This window comes from Sinocyclocheilus rhinocerous, unplaced genomic scaffold, assembly GCF_001515625.1.
Source record: "Sinocyclocheilus rhinocerous isolate Xijiao unplaced genomic scaffold, SAMN03320098_v1.1 scaffold189, whole genome shotgun sequence".
NCBI lineage: Eukaryota > Metazoa > Chordata > Actinopteri > Cypriniformes > Cyprinidae > Sinocyclocheilus > Sinocyclocheilus rhinocerous.
The window spans coordinates 1,143,156-1,164,859 of record NW_015667354.1 but is presented as its reverse complement, the minus strand read 5'-3'; the positions used below and the strand labels follow the sequence as shown (position 1 = coordinate 1,164,859).

At 36.9% G+C, this 21,704-nt stretch overlaps 1 long non-coding RNA gene across 1 annotated transcript in view; it reads right to left on the bottom strand.

Annotated features, from left to right (window-relative positions):
- Window positions 1-9,148, bottom strand: part of LOC107733850 (uncharacterized) — a 20,566-nt gene extending 11,418 nt beyond the window's left edge. The window contains exon 1 of the long non-coding RNA XR_001639029.1: window positions 9,138-9,148. This is a non-coding gene — a long non-coding RNA (uncharacterized LOC107733850). The remainder of the gene's footprint in view (window positions 1-9,137) is intronic.
- Window positions 9,149-21,704: the final 12,556 nt, after the last annotated feature.

Here is a 21,704-nt window from a genome sequence, read left to right as displayed (position 1 = left end):
GGCGCAACAGGATAATAAATCTTTGAAGGACTTCCACATTTACGCTCCGTTTCCAAACAGTTCAAATGACAAATAAATGCATACTCTGAAAGCGCTCCACAAGACATGTGTTATTATATTACTGGATGCTCGAAATTGAACGTGAGAATGCACGTTTTAAACAGCTTATTGTACAGGTAAATTAATCGCCGTTCTAATCTAATGCGCTGCTGCACTGTAACGCACACACATAGGCTACAGACAGTAGCTCGTACATCACGCGCACAGAATCATTCAGTGCGGAAATGTATTGTCAACACTGTTCTGTGATTTCTCAATAAAATAGCTTAGAAACTGAAAAGTTCAAGCATATATTTCTTAATAACTAAATCCCACTGCTTCACTACTAGTAGAGAGACACTGCCAGGTAGAATTAATTCACACACGCAATCGCTCTCACTAATGCATTCATATGAATGTAATCTTTACTGTCTTTACTGCTACTTTATCTGTATCTGATTTAGAACAAGCAGAAATCTGAGAGAAATATAACGACCCAAAGACAAAATAACTGATAAAAATGAGCTGTTATAGGAGCAATAGCCATGTGGGCAGCGCTGTGACATATGACATAGCTTTGCACAAGGTGTTTGTCACAGCTCCAGACTTATTTGTTCATGAATGACGTCATCAGCGACTGGTCGACTTCAACTCGACTTTCATCACATACAAGTCGACTTTAAAAAAACAGAAGTCGTTCAACCCATATTGTGTACACACACTGCCAACACACATTTCAGTTCAAACAACTTGTAAAAGTGTATGTCGCAGCCAATGACTGTAACATTGATGTTACAGTGGAAAAACGATTTGTCAACTATTGCAGATTTAAAACAAAATTGCTGATTTACTACCGATTTGAACCTTTACAAACAGTTGTTTTAGATCAAAATAATACCCAAAGGGATACCCAAAATGAAATTTGTCATCATTTACTCACCCTCAAGTTGTCCCAAACTTGTATGAGTTTCTTTCTTCTGTCAAAAACAAGAAGAATGTTAGTAACCAAACATTTGACGGTAGCTATGGACTTCCATAGTATTTTGTCCATACTATGCAAGTCAATGGCTACCGTCAACTGTTTTTCTTCAAAATATATTCTTTTGTTCCCAATAGATGAAAGAAACTCAAACAGGTTTGGAACAACTTGAGGGTGAGTGGATGATGACAGAATGTTCGTTTTTGGATGAACTATCCCTTTAAATTCGAATAGGTTTTTGTGTATGACCAGCCTAAATGATCATATACAGGTGCATCTCAATAAATTAGAATGTCGTGGAAAAGTTCATTTATTTCAGTAATTCAACTCAAATTGTGAAACTTGTGTATTAAATAAATTCAATGCACACAGACTGAAGTAGTTTAAGTCTTTGGTTCTTTTAATTGTGATGATTTTGGCTCACATTTAACAAAAACCAATAAAATAAAACCAATAAAAAAAACATTTTTAGTGAATTGTTGGCCTTCTGGAAAGTATGTTCACGAGTTTCACAATTTGAGTTGAATTACTGAAATAAATGAAATTTTCCACGACATTCTAATTTATTGAGATGCACCTGTATATAAATTCACTGGTAATTTGATTTCAAGTGATTTCAGTATGGATATATTTGTTTAGTTTGGTACAATCCTGGTACTGTATTGGGTTGCCACTTGAATGCAAATCTATAATCTGTGTCCTGAAGCAAAACCAGTTGAGAACCACTTGCTCTATACCATTCCCATTATTTGAGAAAAAAAAGAGAAAAATATTGTTATGTGTACCATTTCTAGCATGGGAACGATGTCTTGCCTGTCTTATTCCCTGCTCTCAGCACCTTTTGCATGGTTCCATGTTGCAAACCTCAGTTTTGACAGATCTCATTTTCTCTCCCCTCAGCCTGCTCTCGATGATTGACTTGTAATTACTGAAGGGAGGTGCTGTATTTGGTGTGTAATGTGTTACTCTAATTTGTATGTCTCTGTTGACAGATTCCAGGACAACCAATGAGTTGTGATACGGACCAGCTCAGGGTAAGTGATGCTTCGGTGCTGCTTTGTGTGTGTCTGTGTTTTTGTGTGCTTTTTGTGTCGCTGTTGTGCTTCTGGATGTTGTTGGTATTGACCTTTTAATTAATCAATCCATGGCGATCATAAAACTGCGGTTCATTCATGTAAAGAAAAATTATTTCATCACAATGACTTTAGAATGAATTTTTGTGTATCCTTCATGTTCATTTCAGCATCTCCAGCTGAGAAGATGATGATATTAAATCAATAGGCAAAAAAAAAGAAGCCCTTCAATTTTACTCTCATACAGAAACCTGTTATTCCCTCATACTCTGCTGTGTCCATATTAAAAATACAACAAAGCTTACCTTGCCTTCTCATTAAACTTTAATAGTGGCTCTCAAACCCTTCTGCTCACTCACTGGCCTGAAAAGCCAGGGTAGCAAAGGTGTCAGCTTCACTCCTGATGAGGACCCTCCCAAAGATCTTCATCTTCTTCAGAAACACCACATCTGTGTGGAGGGATGACCATGTGTCCTGCCGGCTCTGCCTTGAGCTCACAGAGCACACAGTGTGTATGTGCAGCCCTGCAGGATCATGGGAGAGATGTGTACACCATGCAGTCCCCTCTCAGTGCTGTAATTTATCATGGTTTGTTGAAGGGTTTTAAGTCTGATAGGGGTGATATGATTAATGCACAGACCTTCCTATTCATACACACACATCACTCTCATTTTCCTAGCAACTATTTTCTTTATTTGTTTTTTAATGATACATATATTTTTCATTTCTTTTGAAATTAGAGCAGTAAATATGGACTAAACCAGTAATCACATATACAGTATGTATTGTTAAATATGCATTGGCCTCTTGGCAAATTAAACATAATAATAATAATAACAATAATAATAATAATTTAGCTCTTGGAAATATGAAAATATTGAAAAACTATTATATATTTAAAAATATATTATACTATTATTTATAAATGTTATTTAATTATTATTATTATTATTATTATTATTATTATTATTATAGAGGCCATTGCTGATTTGGCTCTTGGAAACATGAAAAGCACTTATCTTATTTCTTTGTCATCTTATTTCTTCTTGTTAGTGACTCATTCATGAGTCTGAGGACAGTTGTTTCAGAAGTGCTTTTTGGTAGCTTGCCTTTAATTTAGATTATTTGAGAAGGCTCAAGTATGATGTACTTAGCAATACTACCTTTTTTGTTTGTAGGTTATGTTTTTGTCATAATCTAAACAAATGAGATGCACTACTGCTTTAAGACTGTTTAGCTACTATTATAGACTTGTAGCTTTTTAATTGGGTTAAAGGGCACAATCAGACCAAGGAGACGGCATCTGGATCGGTCTGCTCCATGTAAATGGACATGTCAGTATAAGCGGCACTCAGTTCCCATGACCATTAGACCTTTCTTGCCCCGAAGTAAAATGGTTTAACAGAATTGTATGCTGAAGTATGTTCGTTTTGCTCGGGTGCACAAACAATGGGCTTTACATTGTACCTGCCATTTATCTTTGTTTAATATGTCAACAATCATTTATTGTTTTCAGAATGTTGTTCGGAGTATTGACCGGATATCTCTGTACTAATCGTTTCATTCGAAAGAAAACCATTTCATCTTGTTGAAAATGTGGTATATTTATTTAATATCGTCGGATAGTTCTGACACTAAAATCTTATGAAATGAGCAGCAGTCAATGCCAGTCATTCCTGCCATGTCTCATAATATATTAAATAAAATATTTAACACTTTTAATTCATAAAGAAATACTTGTTTCTTTATTTTTCCTTTCTTAAATAGAAATTATAAAAAATAATTGACCTGTGACCTCAATATAATTTTCCATCCTGTTAGTATTTTGTAATATCCCTTTAACTAACGTAAGCCAGTTCCATAATGACATCATCCTCCTGGAAGTGACATTTTTGCTGAGAAAACAACAGAACAATCATAAGTCATAAACAATCAAAAAGTTCTAACAATAAATTTCATGATTTTTTTAGCTTTTTTTTTGTATTTTAGTATTTAAGATAAGAATACAAATACCCTTATAAATAAATAAATAAGATAAAAATAAATAAATAAATAAATAAGCTATATGTATAAAATACTTATAAGTTTTTAATGAGTTAAATCTCAAAAGACACTGCATAACAGAAATGACCATATTCCATTTGTTATCATTGTGAAATGTAATTTATTTTTTGAACATTAGTGCCGTCTATGCTTTGAGTTATGCCTTAGAAAAACCCTTACCTGTGGCAAATCACTTTAATGCAGCCATATTGCTTTAATATGATACGCGTGTGTGTGTGTATTTGCTGTATGTGGGCTTGTGTCTGAGCCTTTAGCTTAATTGTTTGTCCTCACACTCTCTTTCTGTCTTGTTGTGACGGTTGTACTTTTCTTTTTTTTATTGTTTTCCTTTTAAAGGGGAGTCAAATTGCTTCCCGAGGAGAATTTAATATTCAAATTTCCCTCAGAATTTAATTTCCCTCATAAATACACTGGCAGATCTCATTGCGTTTGTGTCTCACACACATAAAACAAAAAAATGGACCTTGCTCAAATTTCCATTTCCGGTTTGAAATCCATTTACAAAAAGGTTCTCTTTTTTTGTTTTCTGTTACTCTCGAGTTTCTCTAATACCTGTGTTTGATTAGAAACCCCATTCCTCTTCTGAACAGTAGTAATGAGTTTAAGCCGCATATGCGCTTTTCTAGAGCGCTCTAGCTGGCTGCGTGTCTGGTCTCTCAGTAGCAGTAGCGTGGTGGAGTCAGCAGATGGCTGTAGAAAATGCTGTAAGGAGGCAGCTAGTGCGTCAGAGCCAGAGCAACCCGAGCGGGAAGGCCTTGGCCCCAGTACACGCTGCTTTTATCTCCAGCACATTCACTCCGGACGAGGAGGAGGAGAAGAAGAGGGGGGAAAAAACCAGTCCAGGCTGCAGAATCAGGTGCAAGCTCCTCATTTAGGAGAGAGCGGTGCTTTCTGTCTCCTTTTCATCCCGTTGTATAATTTTTTGTCTCAGTTTACCTGTGTATTTTTTCACATCACTTTTTTATTTACTTGAATCTCTCAGAGCTGAGATTGCAGTATTTTTTGGAGAAAGTTGCAAGCTTATTTTTTTCGGTCAGTTGTCTTCTTACCTTCCCTCATGACAGAAGATGAGTCTTTTGATTTCCCACTGATGTCTTCCCCTGCGCATCAGCTTCCGGACGACAACGTCTGAGGATCTGAGCAGCATTTTGTTAGGGGGAAAAGTCCTTTTTGCGGGGGGGGGGGATCTTTTTCGGATCGTCCTATCAGCTGTGTGTTAACGTACACGTATCTTTCTTGTGGAGCCTATACTAGAGAAACCTACACCATCACCCTCCTCTCTCTCTCTCTCTTTCTCTCTTTCTCTGGCACTTTGAGTGCACAGTTGTACTGGACTTCCTTGGTGCACGGATCTTCTCATTAAATAGATACGTCAGGAATTGGCGTCTAAGCAAGGGTTGTCAGTGAAAGGGTGAGGAGGACCAAGTGGGGAAAGAAGAAGAGCAAGAACAAGACTGCTAGAAGCATCTCAAACCTTGTGAAGTAGCTTCTACTTCCTCCAAGTGTCAGTTTTAATAAGCTCTATTATAGTGATATAATAAATTATACAAAAGAACTGTGAGCCTGAGAGAGTGGAAACAAGAAGGATTCAGCCGGGTTCCCGTAGCCGAGCTCGAGAAGTTAAAAGAAGCTAAGTAAGGAAGCGTTTCCTCACTGCCGGAGAGCCCCTGACTCCTCGCTCAAGATGATGATGTATTTGTGGGTAGGTAACCGTTTGTGCCACGTTCGTTGGTGTTTGCAGACTGCTGTGTGTGCGTGTGTGTCGTTATTGGCGTTTATGTTTTCTCGTCTGAGTTTGAGCTTGTTTGTTGCAGGACAGAAACCAGTCCAAACACATTTGATCCTCTCCACATGCGATATGCTCTGTTGTGTTGTGTTTGTATACCGGTTAGCAATCAGTCATTTGAAAGTTTCATCCCTCTCTCATCTCGTCCTTGGCGAGACTACTCTTTCTTTGGAGTAGAGAGTGTCAGAGAAGCGGTGCGTGACACGTTGATTCATAACTGCAGGGTTAAAGCACAGGAAGTCATTTTAGAGAGCTGTAAGCGTGTGTGTCTTGGCCTGCTCATTATCTGTCTCTTCACCTGCCATTATCACTCAAAATCAGTCCTAGCTGAGGAAATTCCGCTGCACTTAATTGCCCATGGAATACATTTAAAGCACCCTGATGACTTCTTCACTGTGAGGGTTTATCAGGAAATTAATCTCATTTTAACTAATCTTAACCTGATGGGCAGTTCAAGCGAAAATAGAAATAAGGAACAAGTTTATCCTTTACATAATGTGGCAGCTGGAGGGTTTTTTTTTTCTTTCTTTCTTTTTTTCATGAAGATCCGTGCTTGATTTTGTATTTTCACTAGCAATGAAAAGGGCATTTTGATCCATAAAATAACAGAGACAATATAATGATAATAAGAATAATAGTAACAATGAATTTATTATTTTATAAATATTATATCTTATTATTGAATTAAATTATCATTATGATGATGATGATGATTTTTATAACAATATGCAATTAATAATTATAAAAATGTATTGCTGTTGTTATTATTATAAATAATAACAATGCTTTTTCTTATAATACTACTACTACTGCTGCTACTACTACTACTAATGCATTTTTGAAGTACAGAAGTATTCTTATAATGTTAATTATTAAAGTGAAAACATGCTTTTAAACTCTATCAGTAGTCAGAAGAGCTCAGAATCAAAAGACTTGATAAACACACAAGACAATCTCCAGTTACTTAGTCATGCAGCTACAGCAAACTGAAATTCTGTATTAAGAAAATGAATATTGACTGTTTAATTGGAACATGGGTGGTCTGGAAGGAATATGCTTCGTAGAAAAGATTCAAGGATGAAATTTCCCAGGAGATGCAGAAAATTACTGTGCTGTATAAAAGTATACAGTTCTTGCTAAATATTTAATTTGCATAGTTTAAGGTGGCTTATGACAAGAAATTGACTTTTTTTTTGCTGGTTCATTTGAACAGTACGGATGGGTGATAACCTATTCTGTATTTCACTAAATAAAATTAAATAATTAATAATTAAATTATAATTATTTTTTTAAATAAATGAATAATTAAATCTATACATCTATGCATACATACATTACTACTTTCAGAACAACCCTAAATTAATTTACATAATAAAGACAGAATGATGTCCAGAGGCCTAATATTGCCGAAGTGCGTAGAATAACAGAGTGTATTCTGGGTAAAGCTATGAATATGACATGTTGTTCTTTTTAAGAGGCCTCCGGTGGCCATTTGATAATCCAGTTCAGGCTCTGTATCAACCCTTCAGTATTACTTTTGTCATAGATCATATGGCTGTAAACTGGAATTAATTGTGTGGGTTACTTTTTCAGCCACAGGGTTTTCATCTTAACACAATTTAACAGCATCGGCACATGTAAATATTTCAAATTTGATTAAAAAAAATGTATACGGCCAAATATTTCAGACGTGGCGATACAGTCTTAATTGCAAAATAGGCCCCATGGCTTCTATCAATGTTGCGTCTGTAAACAAATAAATGAAATACAAATAAAAAAGAAGTTAAAAGAAGCAGCGGTCCACTTTAATGCACTGCTGTCAATTGGAGCCCATCAGGATGAGGAATGAATCACTAAGGTAGAGAAAAGACTGAAGCAAACAGCAGTGTCAGAGCTGCGCTGCTGTCCAGGCTGATGTTATTGCCTTTCTTACTATTTACTCCCCCCCTGCTGCTGGAAAAACTGCTGTGGAGGCACTTCTAGCCCCTTGTCAGAGTTGTCTTTCAATAGATGCTATGAAAGCAGTTTATTCAATTAATTGATAAAGGCTGCCCTCCATGATAACCAATAGAGGAGCCACAGGGCCATGCCATGTGTAGGAGGCACATATTGCGACTTAACTTTGTGACACCAATATAGGAGAACTCAAAACTTGCAAAGCAAGAATCTGAACATCTTATGGTCCGTTCTTTTTTAAAGTGCCACACATTAACCTTTCATTATATAGCCATTATATAATGGATAATAAAAAATACCCCTTATGAGACCGTCATAAGAAATAGTTAAGGTGTGTTACTTTAACATTAGGATATCCATCCTAATGTCATTGCAAATCTATATTTTTTTATATGGATGAATTCAAAAGGAGCATTTTTGAAGCTCTTTTCCATAAAACAACAATTCATAATGACCAAAGTAAAGTCACCTTTTTATAGTGCTTTATACAACAGATTGTTTCAAAGCAGTTGTACAATGATAAATAGGAAAGTAGCAGTATCAATGATGCAAACTTTATCAAGACAAATCCAAATTTTGCTGTAAGAAGACAGTTAGTGTCATTATTCAAGTCAGTTCAGTGTTGATTCAGTTCAGTTCAATAACTGGGTAAAATTCACCCATTATAAAACAAGTTTGATTGAGCTATAAGCAGCTCAAGTGAAGACAATTGTGTCGGCTTGAGTTAGTTCAGCACTGAAAAAAAAAACAATAAGTAAAATGTACTTATTTTTTATTTTGCTTGTTTTCGCACACATATTTTATAAGTAAAATTTAAGTATGGAATTAAGTAAACTCTACTTTAAAAAGTTATGTAAAATTAGCCAAGTAAATAAGTAAATTGTTTTCTTTTTATTTATTATACAATTAACAAAAACAAAAAAGGCCTCTAACACTAGCTTGCTCTATTCTTTTTCTATTCTATCTGTTTTCTTTTTATTTATTATATAATAAAAAAAAAACTTGCTACGTGTACTGCATTAAGCTAACTGAGGCTTGTTATAGCACTTGCATATCATTGCTCTCTTGTTGTTTTTGATTGCTTCCATTGTCCTCATTTGTAAGTCGCTTTGGATAAAAGCGTCTGCTAAATGACTAAATGTAAATGTAAATTTAACGTGGCCAGTTAGAGTTTGATGAGTAATTTCTACTTGATTATTTTAAGTCTCAAGTACATTTCACACAGTCACGGTTTGTAAACTTTACTCAAACAATGTAGCACTGAAAAAAAAAAGATGTTATTAAAGCATGTGGTTCACTTTCAAACATTTAGGTATAAGCAAGTAGACAGCTTGTTATCCTTTTTAAGATAATATATCTACTCAATATACTGTAGTTATTAAATGAACACAGAGACCTCAATACTTGGTACACAGTACACAACGAAGGTAACAATCAGTGGATAATGCTTAAGTATTAAAGGGTCATTTTGAGTAGAAAATGAACTCCAAATGTCACAAACCAGCAAGTTACTAAACCTAACAACAAAAGCAACCATACAATAGTGTAAATACAACTCAAAAACAGTGAAAAATCAACCTTATTAAAGGGGTCCTATTATGCTCTTTTACAAAGTCTTGATTTTGTTTTGGGTAACTAAAGTTGAAAAAGTGAAAAAGCATAATAGGACCCCTTTTATTATTCATGCCCCAGTGCATGATGGGAACAACAGCGTCATAACCTTGATATTTACTTAAAGAATCCTTGTAAACTTAACAAAAAATTCCAAGTAAAATATACTTATAAGTTCAAACTTTAATTTCTATAAGCTTAAATTGAGTACTAATATAGAATTTACTCTTTTTTTAAATTCTTGCCTGAACTAAATTATTTAATGTAGAAATTACATTCATTTTTCTATAGTATTTACTTCACAAAATCGTTTTTATCAGTGTCGATGTTGCAAAATTAATCAATTATAAATGAATTTGATTCAACTATAAAGCAGATCTACATCAGACGATAGTGTCATTGTTCAGTTCTGTTCTCGTCTGATAGTGTCAGTGCCATCAAATTGATAATATTACTAAATATTAAGTGTTTTGAACCCCAACTAAGCTGAGAAACAGAACTGCCGTGACCAGAATCAGTGAGAGAGGAGACCGTGAGAAATTGGCCATTAAGATAAATGTTTAAAGAAAGATATTGAATCTAAATATTCCAATATTGTAATTGTTTCTTTTCATAATATCTTTGTTTTGTATGCCAGTTGGAGAGATTTGTATAAACATCACTGTGTTTGTTTGCTTGTTCATTTATTTATTTTGCAGGGCATCTTTGTACTAAACAGTGTGTATGTACGTATATAGAGTTTATGCATTACATGTGTCGTTAGATGAATATGTCTGTAGCTGGGTAACAGATAAAAATGAGGATTAAGAACATTTGATGTATTCGGAGGGGATATAATTGACATTAATGCAAGACAATTCAGCACACACCATATGGTATTTATACACCTTCTAATTCCCTCTTTCTCTCCGACAGTAATGATGGGACCTGGGTGAGAATGCTGCACTGTCAGTTGCTATCAAATATGTTCTTATTTAATTAGCTGTCTTGCAGTAGAGCGCAGCTTATATATCATAATTCTTATCTAATATACTCAATCCTGTCTTATTTTATTTCATTGACTGTGCTGAAGTGCTTAATATGTCTCTGGTTTCAGAGGGCTTGGGCAAGTTGCTCTGAAAACCAAGAGCGATTGAATAGTATTAATGCTAATGCCACAGCCGTTCAGGCATTCCTGCAAATATTTAAAAATTGCCCTTCTGATAGAGTTTTACAATGTATGACAAATCAATGCATAGCATTTTCATAATGAATGGCTTTGGCATTTGGAATGCCAGTCCCCGAGCAGGCTTGGTTGCTGACCTGTGACAAGAAGTGGTGTTATATTTCATTATATTCTACTGAGTTATACTCACTAGCCCCAGTCGTGTGAGAGAGGGCCAGGCGATTCCTGACTGCTATCCCTGACTGTATACATTCACTACTATCTATCTATCTATCTATCTATCTATCTATCTATCTATTGCTGCAAAGATTAAAAAATTGCCCTTCTGATAGAGTTTTACAATGTATGACAAATCAATGCATAGCATTTTCATAATGAATGGCTTTGGCATTTGGAATGCCAGTCCCCGAGCAGGCTTGGTTGCTGACCTGTGACAAGAAGTGGTGTTATATTTCATTATATTCTACTGAGTTATACTCACTAGCCCCAATCGTATGAGAGAGGGCCAGGCGATTCCTGACTGCTATCCCTGACTGTATACATTCACTACTATCTATCTATCTAGCTATCTATCTATCTATCTATCTATCTATCTGTCTGTCTGTCTGTCTGTCTGTCTGTCTAGTACTATAAATTTAAGGAACTAAGTTTGGTTCTAGAATGTGTTGTCATCGATCTAACTTTTTCCACTTTTTAAACATTCAAATAAGGTGTTATTAACAACTGTGCAGCTAAATTACAATGAATTTCTTTCATTTATTTTAGTTCTAACTAAAGTGGACATAACGCACACAGTTTCTGCCAATCTCATGTTAATCTTGAGTACATATAGAGTAGTATTGCATGCTTCATATCTTCGAAGAGTGTTTAGTTGTATCGGATTTATAGAAGAAAGATACAGCTGTACCGTTGCGCTTCTGGAGGCGTGCCGTAGGTGGAGCTAAAGAGTCACAAGCACACGCTATAAGCAAGCTAGCATGCACAGTACAATCTATATATTCCATTCTATCTAAATATAAATGCATTTTAATCTATGCAGCCCTCTACGAACACCTTGGCAATTGAATCGCCATTGGCTAGTACATTTTTTTGTTTACTCGCCAGACTGATAAATATATACATACACATATACATACATACACACACACACACACACATATACACACACATACATATACACACAAGGATTAACGAGCTGCTGGATTCATGAATATTAATCAGGTTGTGTGCGTTCGCTCGAACTGATTTGCTGAAATCAAAACAGGGACGATAATGAGATTGCCGTTTGCGCATTAGTTCCGCTCACTACCGGAGAAAGCGGTAGTTCTTAAAAGCTGAAGAATTCCAAAGGAACTCCGTTATTTTGACAGCAAAATACAACAAAGAATATCGTTTACATGTAGCGCGCATAGGTAGCGCGTCAATTCTCTCTCTCCCTCTCTCGCTGCGTGTGTGTGAAACAAAGCGACGGCGAGTTGTGCGCTTCACACTAGAGTTTACGGTACGTTGTGCGTCGCACATCCATTCAGATGAACTGAAAAACAGCACAGATCGCTTAGCGGAGAGTGAAACTCTGATGCACTCAGAGTGTTCGGCGAGTGAAAATATATCTGAGCTAAACTTAAACTTAGCCTCCAACTCACACACTGGCGAGTAAAATCTGAGAATTTATTAGCAATTGGCTAATATTAGACATCATTTAGTCGCCAGAGTGAAGATTTAGTCGCATATGCGAGTGATTTACTCGCAATGTAGAGGGTTGCTATGTATTTTAGCGCGTCCTCAATAAGTGCTGATTTTGAAGGGAACCCCGGAGTAACATCAAATAAATCAAAATGACAGGGAACAAAAAATAGTAAATTAGTCATCAGGTGCCATGTTCAATACAGCAGCATCTTAAAGATCTCTAATCAGTTAAATAGCAGAAGTTATTATTCCACCACATGCGTGTGATGTCATTAACAACGGCCCGATGTTGTTGAACTAATGTGGTTCAAATGACGGAGATGCGACCGTGCCCGGGAAACAGTCGTGACTAGCTAGTTCGTTTCCACAACAATGCATTGTACTATGGTGGTTAATCAGCAAGTTACATCGTTGTACGTGAAACACACCCCTGATTGATGTGTGTGCACGCTCTTCTGTAGAAGTGCCCATACAAGGATTTTCCGCCCTTTATGACATCATACATACAGGCCCATACTCGGAAAAAACTTCACACAGAAATACTCTATATGGCACAGAAATTCTCTGTCATACATCCAACTCGTTTTTGAGACTTTGGTCATGTTTCGCATGAGAATCTAACTCTTTAGCAGTGTAAATAAGTCAGAATGCATGAAATAGCATTAGACATCCCCTTTAAATTAAAATTTGAATTGCTATTCTGCATTCTGTTTGTTACATGTACCTCAGTTTAAATTCAAAATCCAGAGTGACACCACATTATATAACAGAATCACACTTGCATTGGTTAACTTGTGCAGTGTGAACTGAACCTCACTTGTCACTATGGTTACACAGAATAGAAAAGAAGCCTCACTTCCGTTATTCGTTCATACTGAAGCCACTACTGCAAGCTGTTGTATGAACAGGACAATTGGAGAGTCACCTGTTAGTAAACACGGTTGTCAATCCCGAACTCAGTCCCTTCCCAAACTTGTCTTGCGCACCAGGATATTGCCTCTGAGGTTTACTCGCCATTGTTTGGTATTAGATTACAAGCGCACATGGACAGATTTAAATGACCTGCCATGTCATTACCTGTTTATTCACAAATACTGAAAGCACAGTTGTGTTGGTCATTATCTGCTGTCATGAAATGACAGTTTGTGGCTTTTTTCATCGGTCTGTTATGATGATTGATGGAGACAGGTGGCTGTTCTTTACAGATGGCAACATATCAAAGTGGCATCATTGTAATGACAGAGCAGCCTATGACAGATATCAAACCAGGACTCGGATGCTTTAATGTTACACTGCTCAAAATCCAAAACTTTTTTATTCCCTATTGGACATTGAAACCTTTCATCTGATTCCACCGTGTCTGTTTTTTTCTCCTGGTTGTGATGTGGCCGTGACAGTTTTAATCTGATTTATAAAATGGAATATATGTATATATGAAAACCTCACCGGGATGAAACCATAAATGCAAAGAAAGAATAAGAGGAAATTTAAAGATGACTTTGCCCAGATCAATGACATTGTCAGTGAGATTGTCTGCTTTGTTATAGATATACTGAAATCATTACCCTTCTAATGAAATTTCCTGCCAGAGAAAACAAAAACGTGGAAGCACTACAAGCTCTTTCATAAACAGCCTTTATTACATAAGTATATTCATCACCATAAAAGCATCGGGCCCATACACATATGGGTCTAGAGCTTTGCAGTAGTGGAGCTTTTTATTGGTGGCTATAAAATACAATACACCAGCAGCACATACCACAGAGAGGAAGAAAACCACTTTAGCGCCTTACACTTTTTCGCGCTCTCGGATAAAATGGTCAGGCCAGGAAAACACCTTTGTGATAACAATTGCAGCCAGGCAGCCTAATGCACTTTGAAGCCCTAGTATAGGCCTGGATGAAACTGAAGATTATTGCCATTTTGAGAGATCAATGAAGCTTTGCTAATAATTCACTGTAGGAGAACCTCTGGGGATGTGGTATTTATCTACAAATATCAGCTCTGGCCAGACCAATTGCAGTGTTCTCGCCTCTGGTGCCCACACTAGTTCAGTTGACCTAGTTGATATTGAATGTTTCCTCTTGACTAGGAGGGAAAAAAGCAGGAAAGAGAGAACGAGAGGAAGAAGAGGGGGAAAAACATGATTGGGCTAATGATGTTATGTGTTTGAACAAATGGGGACATGGTGCAGTCCACTTGATGTTGAAGGGTTAGTTCAGCCAAAAATGAGAATTCTGTCATCATGTATTCACCCTCATGTTGTTCCCTAGCCGCTCTTTTCTGTATAATTAAAGTGAAGGAGGACTGGGGTTGTCAAGCTCCAAAATAATAAACAAGTAGTTTAAAAAACTTTTTCCAAATCTGCAAAAGTCAAATGATTGCTTTGTGTGAGAAACAGACTGAAATTTAAGTTGTTATTCCCTGAAAATTAGCAGAGAATAACTTAAAACTAATTTTATGATAATTTTATTATGCTCATTTTGTCTTTCTAATCTAGAGCTTGACAGACACAGTACTCGTTTACTTTCATTATACTGAAAAGAGTGGCCAGATATTCTTTGAAATCCCCCTTTTTGTGTTCAGCAGGAAAAAAAGGTCAACAACACTTTACAAAAACATCCCATTAGTTAGTGTTAGTTAATGCAGTATTTGTTGCAGTATTTATTCATTTTTTATTTGTTACCTGATACAATTTTTCATTTATGTTCATGTTAGCTCAGGTTCATTAAAGGGTTAGTTCACCCAAAAATGAAAATTAGGCTGTGTTTCACTCACCCCCGAGGCATCCTAGGTGTATATGACTTTCTTCTTTCAGACGAATCCAGTCGGAGTTATCTAAAAAATTATCCTGGCTATTCCATTGCAATCAGCGGGTGTTGCAGTGCTTCAGTCCAAAAGAAGTGACCATATTCAAAACATAATAATCACTTTAATGTAGCTTGCGCCAACAGTTGTACACGGAAGCAGCTCCGGGCGGATGACGTATGAAGTCTTTGCGCATGCGCCGCATGATGCATGCAACACCCGCTGAGTGGCATTAAACAGCTTGAAAGATCAAAGACAATTTTTAATATAACTCCGACTGGATTTGTATGAAAGAAGAAAGTCATATACACCTAGGATGACTTGAGGGTGAGTAATTTGTGGGGTAATTTTCATTTTTGGGTGAACTAACCCTTTTAAGTATCATTAAGAGATATAACTGTGATTGTTTTTTGAAACTGTGATTAATTTTTAAATTAACATGAACTAAGATTAGTAAATGCTTTAGAAGTTTTGTTGTTGTTAGTTTGTGTTAACTAATGTTATTGTAAAATGTTACCCAGTCATGTAGATTTGGTATGATATAAAAGGTGAGTAAATGATCGATAAGTGATAAATAGATGGAAAGATTTTAATTTGACAAATACATTTTAACCACAGCAACAATCATTTTATATTTCAACATGGCTCAATGCTAATGTATCTTGTGGGTTTGTTTTGTAATGGGGGTGCTTCTGTAATGACAGGGAGCAACACGGGTAGTAAAGAGACAATTAAGGCAACAACTTGGAAAAATGAATGTGTGTCTTTCATGATTTTTTTCCCCGTCTTGGAGCATACATTTTGTAGTAGTTAATTTAATTGCTGATATTCCCTGAATCCCTGAAGAATATAAAGGATTAATCATCCAGTTCATTTCGACGAGAGATATGGCTTTAAGTGAATTGCAGTTTTACCAATTTAACCCTGTCTGCCCCTGAATGTGACAAGATTAACATTTTCAATTAGCAATACGTAATTGCGGTGCACGCTCAGCGGCCTGCCCACATCCTCAAAGGTGGAGGGGGCATTTCAACGGGCCACGCTTATGGATCTATTGCACCCCTGTCTCTTTAAACGCACTTTCGACGTTCTGTCATCAGCGATGGCCAGGAGGTGTATTTTCACAGGCATCTTTGCGAGAGAACAAATCTGTGGATTTGAGGATAAAAAGAAAAACCGGGCATGAGCATCGGCGTGAGTGTTGTAAAAATTATGGTTTCTCCTTTCTTTCTCAGGGGCGTTTGTGTTGATAAGGCAGAGCAGGATCAGCAGTCGCTCACCTGTCTGGTTTTTAATGTCTGTGAAGAAACAGATATTGATTTAATCAGACCAGACTGCTGCGGCAGAAAGGTATATACTGCAGGAAAAATACCTTGAGCATTGAGGTAATAAATACTGCAGATGGACTCGTGCGAGCCGTTAAGCAGAACCTTTTGTGGGCTCCATTGACAGAAGGCCCCTGTGAATGAAGAGGCAGGCGAAGACGGAGAGTTTGTATTTTGGAGATAGGTGACTGATTTCACACTCAGAGATTTCTGCTGTGTCCTGCACATGCTAGGATCTAGCCAGATAGCGGGGCAGTCACATATCAACCCTTCCCTTCAAGGTGCTTACTATCGCATCAACTTGATAATAGAAATGCAGCTTTTTCAAGCTGACGCTGTATTCATGGTTCACCGTCAGTGGGGCATTACATGCCTGCGCAGACAGATGCATTCTGGGTATGTCTGAGATACTGTGGAGATTTCAAATATAGTGAATTAGCAGTTGTACGCAGCCACAATGACCAATGGGTGTATTTACATAGACATTTTAAAATAAATTAATACATGCAAATGCTGTAAATGTTGTTCTTTTATCAGGTAAAGGTCACATACTATTAAAGGGTTAGTTCACCCAAAAATGAAAATTCTGTCATTAATTACTTACCCTCATGTCGTTTCATACCTTAAGACCTTCGTTGATCTTCGGAACACAAATTAAGATATTTTTGATGGAATCTGAGAGCTGTCTGACCCTGCATAGACAGCAATACAACTGAAATGTTCCCAAGTCCAGAAACGTAGCAAGGAGATCTGTAAAATAATCCATGTGACATAAGGGGTTCAACCGTAATTTTACGAATCTACGAGAATACTTTTTGTGCACAAAAGAAAAAAAAACAACGACTTTATTCAACAATTCATCTCCTCCGCATCACCCTGTAGCGTCATTTTGGAGAGTATCAGCTAGACGTAAACAACGTATGGTGTTCTGTGTCAGCTGCGTCACGCCGGGGTAATTAATGACAGAATTTTCATTTTTGGGTGAACTATCACTTTAAAGCAAAGCCTGATTACCACGTGTACATTCAGTTATTCAGTGTTTTGCCATTGAAAAGCCAGTGCCGGCCAGCTTAGCCTTCCCATTAAGACAAAATTCACAGTGAAATCTGACATTTTGAAACAATTTCTTTGGTGCAGTTTTACTGATAGGAATTGCAACACAGAGACGCAGTGGTGCAGTAATATTGATGTAATGAGGTCAATGAGGTCTAAAGTAATTTACAATGGCTTTGAATACATCTCAACCAATCATAATCAACTATCCATTTTGTAAATTACAACTGAAAGCTGCACATGTCCATATCTTAAGAATCAATAACTTAAGAATAATGAACAATAAATAAACTACTAATATTAATCATCATCATCATCATCATCATCATTATATTAATTAAAAAATCTAAGTAATTGTCTTACCATATTATTTTAATGTATTATCTTAATTATGAACACACTGGTTTGTAGTGCAAACAGTTTTACCATTTACTGCATGTTGTTATTATTCCTTTTTCCCTACAGCGGCTAATGAACTGGAAGTCTTGCCCATAGGCTTACTTCCACGTTGAAGGAAAAGGTGGATAAAGGTGCCTTTTATTACTAAACTAACAGAATGGAATATGCTATGTTGTTTGCTTCAGTCCTGAATGGTAAATATAACCAATCATTATCAGAGGTAAACATTCCAGCCAATCAGCTTTCATTATCATGTGAATGCGCTATCTAATCCGCTAGTGGTTAATACAACAGGTGCTGTGAAACTTTTTAACATTTAGGGCCCTATTTTAACGATCTAAGCGCATGTTCTAAAGTGCATGGCGCAGGTGCACTTAGGGCGTGTCCAAATCCACTTTTGCTAGTTTAACGACGGGAAAAACGGTCGGCGCGCCCGGGGCATGATCTAAAAGGGTTGTCCCTATTCTCTTAATGAGTAATGGGTGTGTTTTGGGCATAATAAACCATGTTTGGTGCAATAAACCAATCAGATTCTCATCTCCCATTCCCTTTAGCCAATTGCAATTTAGCCAAGAGCCAATTGCGCTCGTGCCATGGTGGATTTGCTATTTACACGGCGGAATTTGCAAGCGCAAAGACAGAACGCGTCTCCAGAGATGAAACGGAGCTGCTCGTGTGCGAGCAAATAGGTAGCCTAATTCTGATACATGCAATGACTATCCATTATGACATGTAGGCATTTTTATATTTATGTAGCCTACACAATAATAATCTTTTACATTGCAATCCTTTAATTTTTAATATTTGGCATGTTTGTGTGCTGCTGTGCGTCCCTGTGTGTGTAATATGCAGAGTGTACGCGCGCTGTGGACCCTCCTATACTAACGCGCTCTTTAAATAACAAAAAAACTACTGCACCATTGACTTTAGACCAGGTTTTTGTTGGTCTATGGCACAGTCTATTTCAGTTGCCTCAGAATAGCAACGCGCCAGCAATGCTCCTGAACACACCTCGTTTTCAGACCAGCATGCCCATGGGTGCACAAATGGGCGCAAATGCATTTGCTATTTAAACAACGTGGTGCAGGACATGAAAGTGACAACTGCGTCGCACTGAAACTAGTAAAAAAACACTTGCGTCGCGCTTGGCGCCACATTGTGCCAAGTGTATGATAGGGCCCTTAAACTGTAACAAAATATTGACCTCTGAAAAACGAGACTGAATGATAGGCCATAAATGGATGGAGTTTTTCTGCACATAGCTGAGTAAGATGTCAGATGAAGTGAGGACCTCCATTCATGTATGACGTTTATGATGGCCAAAGTCTGTATGTTCCATTTATGTATGTTCCAAGTCTGATCTTTATGCCCTTTTTCAGTTGTAGCTTGAACATGTATTTGTTTAGCGTTGTCCATCCTGCATATGCTACTGCGTTTTGCTCAATTAACTCATGTGGTCCTCTTGGGTCCTGTTGTTGTTTTAGCGACAGCAAAAGAAATCATATTTTACCTGAGTCGTTAATGTTCTTAGTCTATATTGTTGCAATAAAAAGAGTACTTTGTTACTGTGAAATGGCAAGCAACGTCTCTATGTTGAGTTGTCCCAAAGCGAATTACTCTTATGAGTCGGTTCTTTTTTGAATAAAAAAAGTACAGCATGAACAGCATAGCTTTATTGCTGAAATAATTGATTCGTCTGAGTCGGTTCTTTTCAGCAAATCAAAAAAGTACATCGTGAACAGCGAAGCTTTATTGCTGAAACATTTGACTCGTATGAGTCGGTTCATTTTAGAGAATTAAAATCACAGTGGAATCTGTGTAGTGTAGGAAACTGTGTAGTGTAGTCCAATTCATAAGTGACTCTTATGAGCTGGTTCTTTTTTTAGTGAATCACAAACATACATTGTGAACAGTTCGATTCTTGAATAATTCTTATCAGTCGGTTCTTTTATTTGTTGGAAGAAAAGAAAGAAAGAAAGAAAGAAAGAAAAAGAAAGAAAGAAAAAGTCAGAATCATAATATTTATTAGCAGATAGAGAATATATTTTTATGTAAGCAAATTAGATATTAGAACTAAAATATACCCAGATGGTTTTCTTGAGCTGAACAACATTGTCTTAAAAACTGAAGTCTTATCATCTTGTTCTCCCAAGGTTTCTTGCTCTTTATGTACACTTCTTAGGGAGTTTTTCTTTGCCACTGTCATTCTTCTTTGTTTTGCTAGTGGAGTAAGGCAATGCACTTTGTAAAGCTGCTTGGAACGGTATGTATTAGGGCTGTCAAAAAAAAAATCGAATTTCGAATATTCATCGAATTTTAAATAAAAATTCACTTTCAAATGCAAAAACGTTGCATTCGAATTTTAGGTGTGCGTCAGGCAGCCAGCCTTATCAGTGGCGCACGAAATGCGATGACGATGTAAGTGTCATTGCATTTTAATGCTTTTGTTAGCCTGTCCAGTTGAACCCACTAGATGCGGCGCTGCTACGTTGTTAATTCAAAATATTGCAGAAAAAGAGAACAATCAATGCGGAGAAGATCTTGTTTACGTCAAAACCGAAACCAAGCCGTTCACGCAGAACACATATTTATCGCATTTTCTAGAGGGACATCTATCACCGTTGCACAAGAGACCTGCATGTTTAGAAAGCTATGTAAAATGAATGTAAGTTCAACTTTTAATTATGGCGGTTTTTCCCCATCCCACTGCATCTCATGTTTTTACATGAAGAAAGTACTCTTTGTGATTGGTTTTCAGTCCTTTGTATTAAACTATACATACATGCATGATGCTGTTTTGTTTCTAATTGTTTAAGCAAATTTATTAATTATATATGGTTTATAAACATTATTTTAAACATTATGCACTTTTTTCAAAGATAGTCGTGTTATTTTATTATGCTTTGAAGAAACGTGCATAATATTTTGCTCGATGCGCCCTCTTGTGGCCTCAGGAGAGAAGCCAACAGCCTTTTCCCCCCTAACTGAAATGATGCCTTTTAAATTCGAATATAATTCGAATATTGATAATATTTAAGTAAAAAATTAGAATTTAGTTTTTCAGCCATTTTGACAGCCCTAGTATGTATTTGCAGTTGATTAATCGAATTAAACCAAATTTAATCTTTTCTTTTTTTTTTACTCAAAAACTACAAATATAAATTCCAATTTAACACCTTCTGTTTTTGCTTATAAATGTAAAGTTTTAGCCCTAACCTTATATAACCCATATTTTCCTTTAGACTGGACACTAATAACAAACCTTTTTGTAAATCCAAGCTACCATTTATCCTCATTATTTCCGCTATCTAATTCCATGTTGCAGAGCAAGGATTTGTCCAGCTGTAACAGAATAACATGAAACCAGGGAGATCCTAAAAGGGCTGAGACAAGAAAAGAAGTTTCTAGGTGGCTCAAATTGGCTCGCCTTTCATGTGGGTCCAAATTGGAGTCAGTGTAGGCAGGGAGGGGCAAGGGGGAGCTCGCAGTCCTCATTAGGCCCCTCTCTCTCCTCAGGTTGACCAGTCTCCAGGCCTGTAATGAGCTGGACATTATGCACAGCAGAGGGGGGAAAGCAGGTGAGCCGCTTGTGTGTCAGAGAAACATCACATCCAATTGCTTCATAATGAGAGCTAAATCCTGGCCCACGATGGCCTATCTGACAGCACAATATCTGTGAATGATGCCTTAATTATATGAATTGACTCATCTTAGTGTTTTTGTTAGAGGTTCAAGAGACACTGTTTTGCTCTGCGCCCCC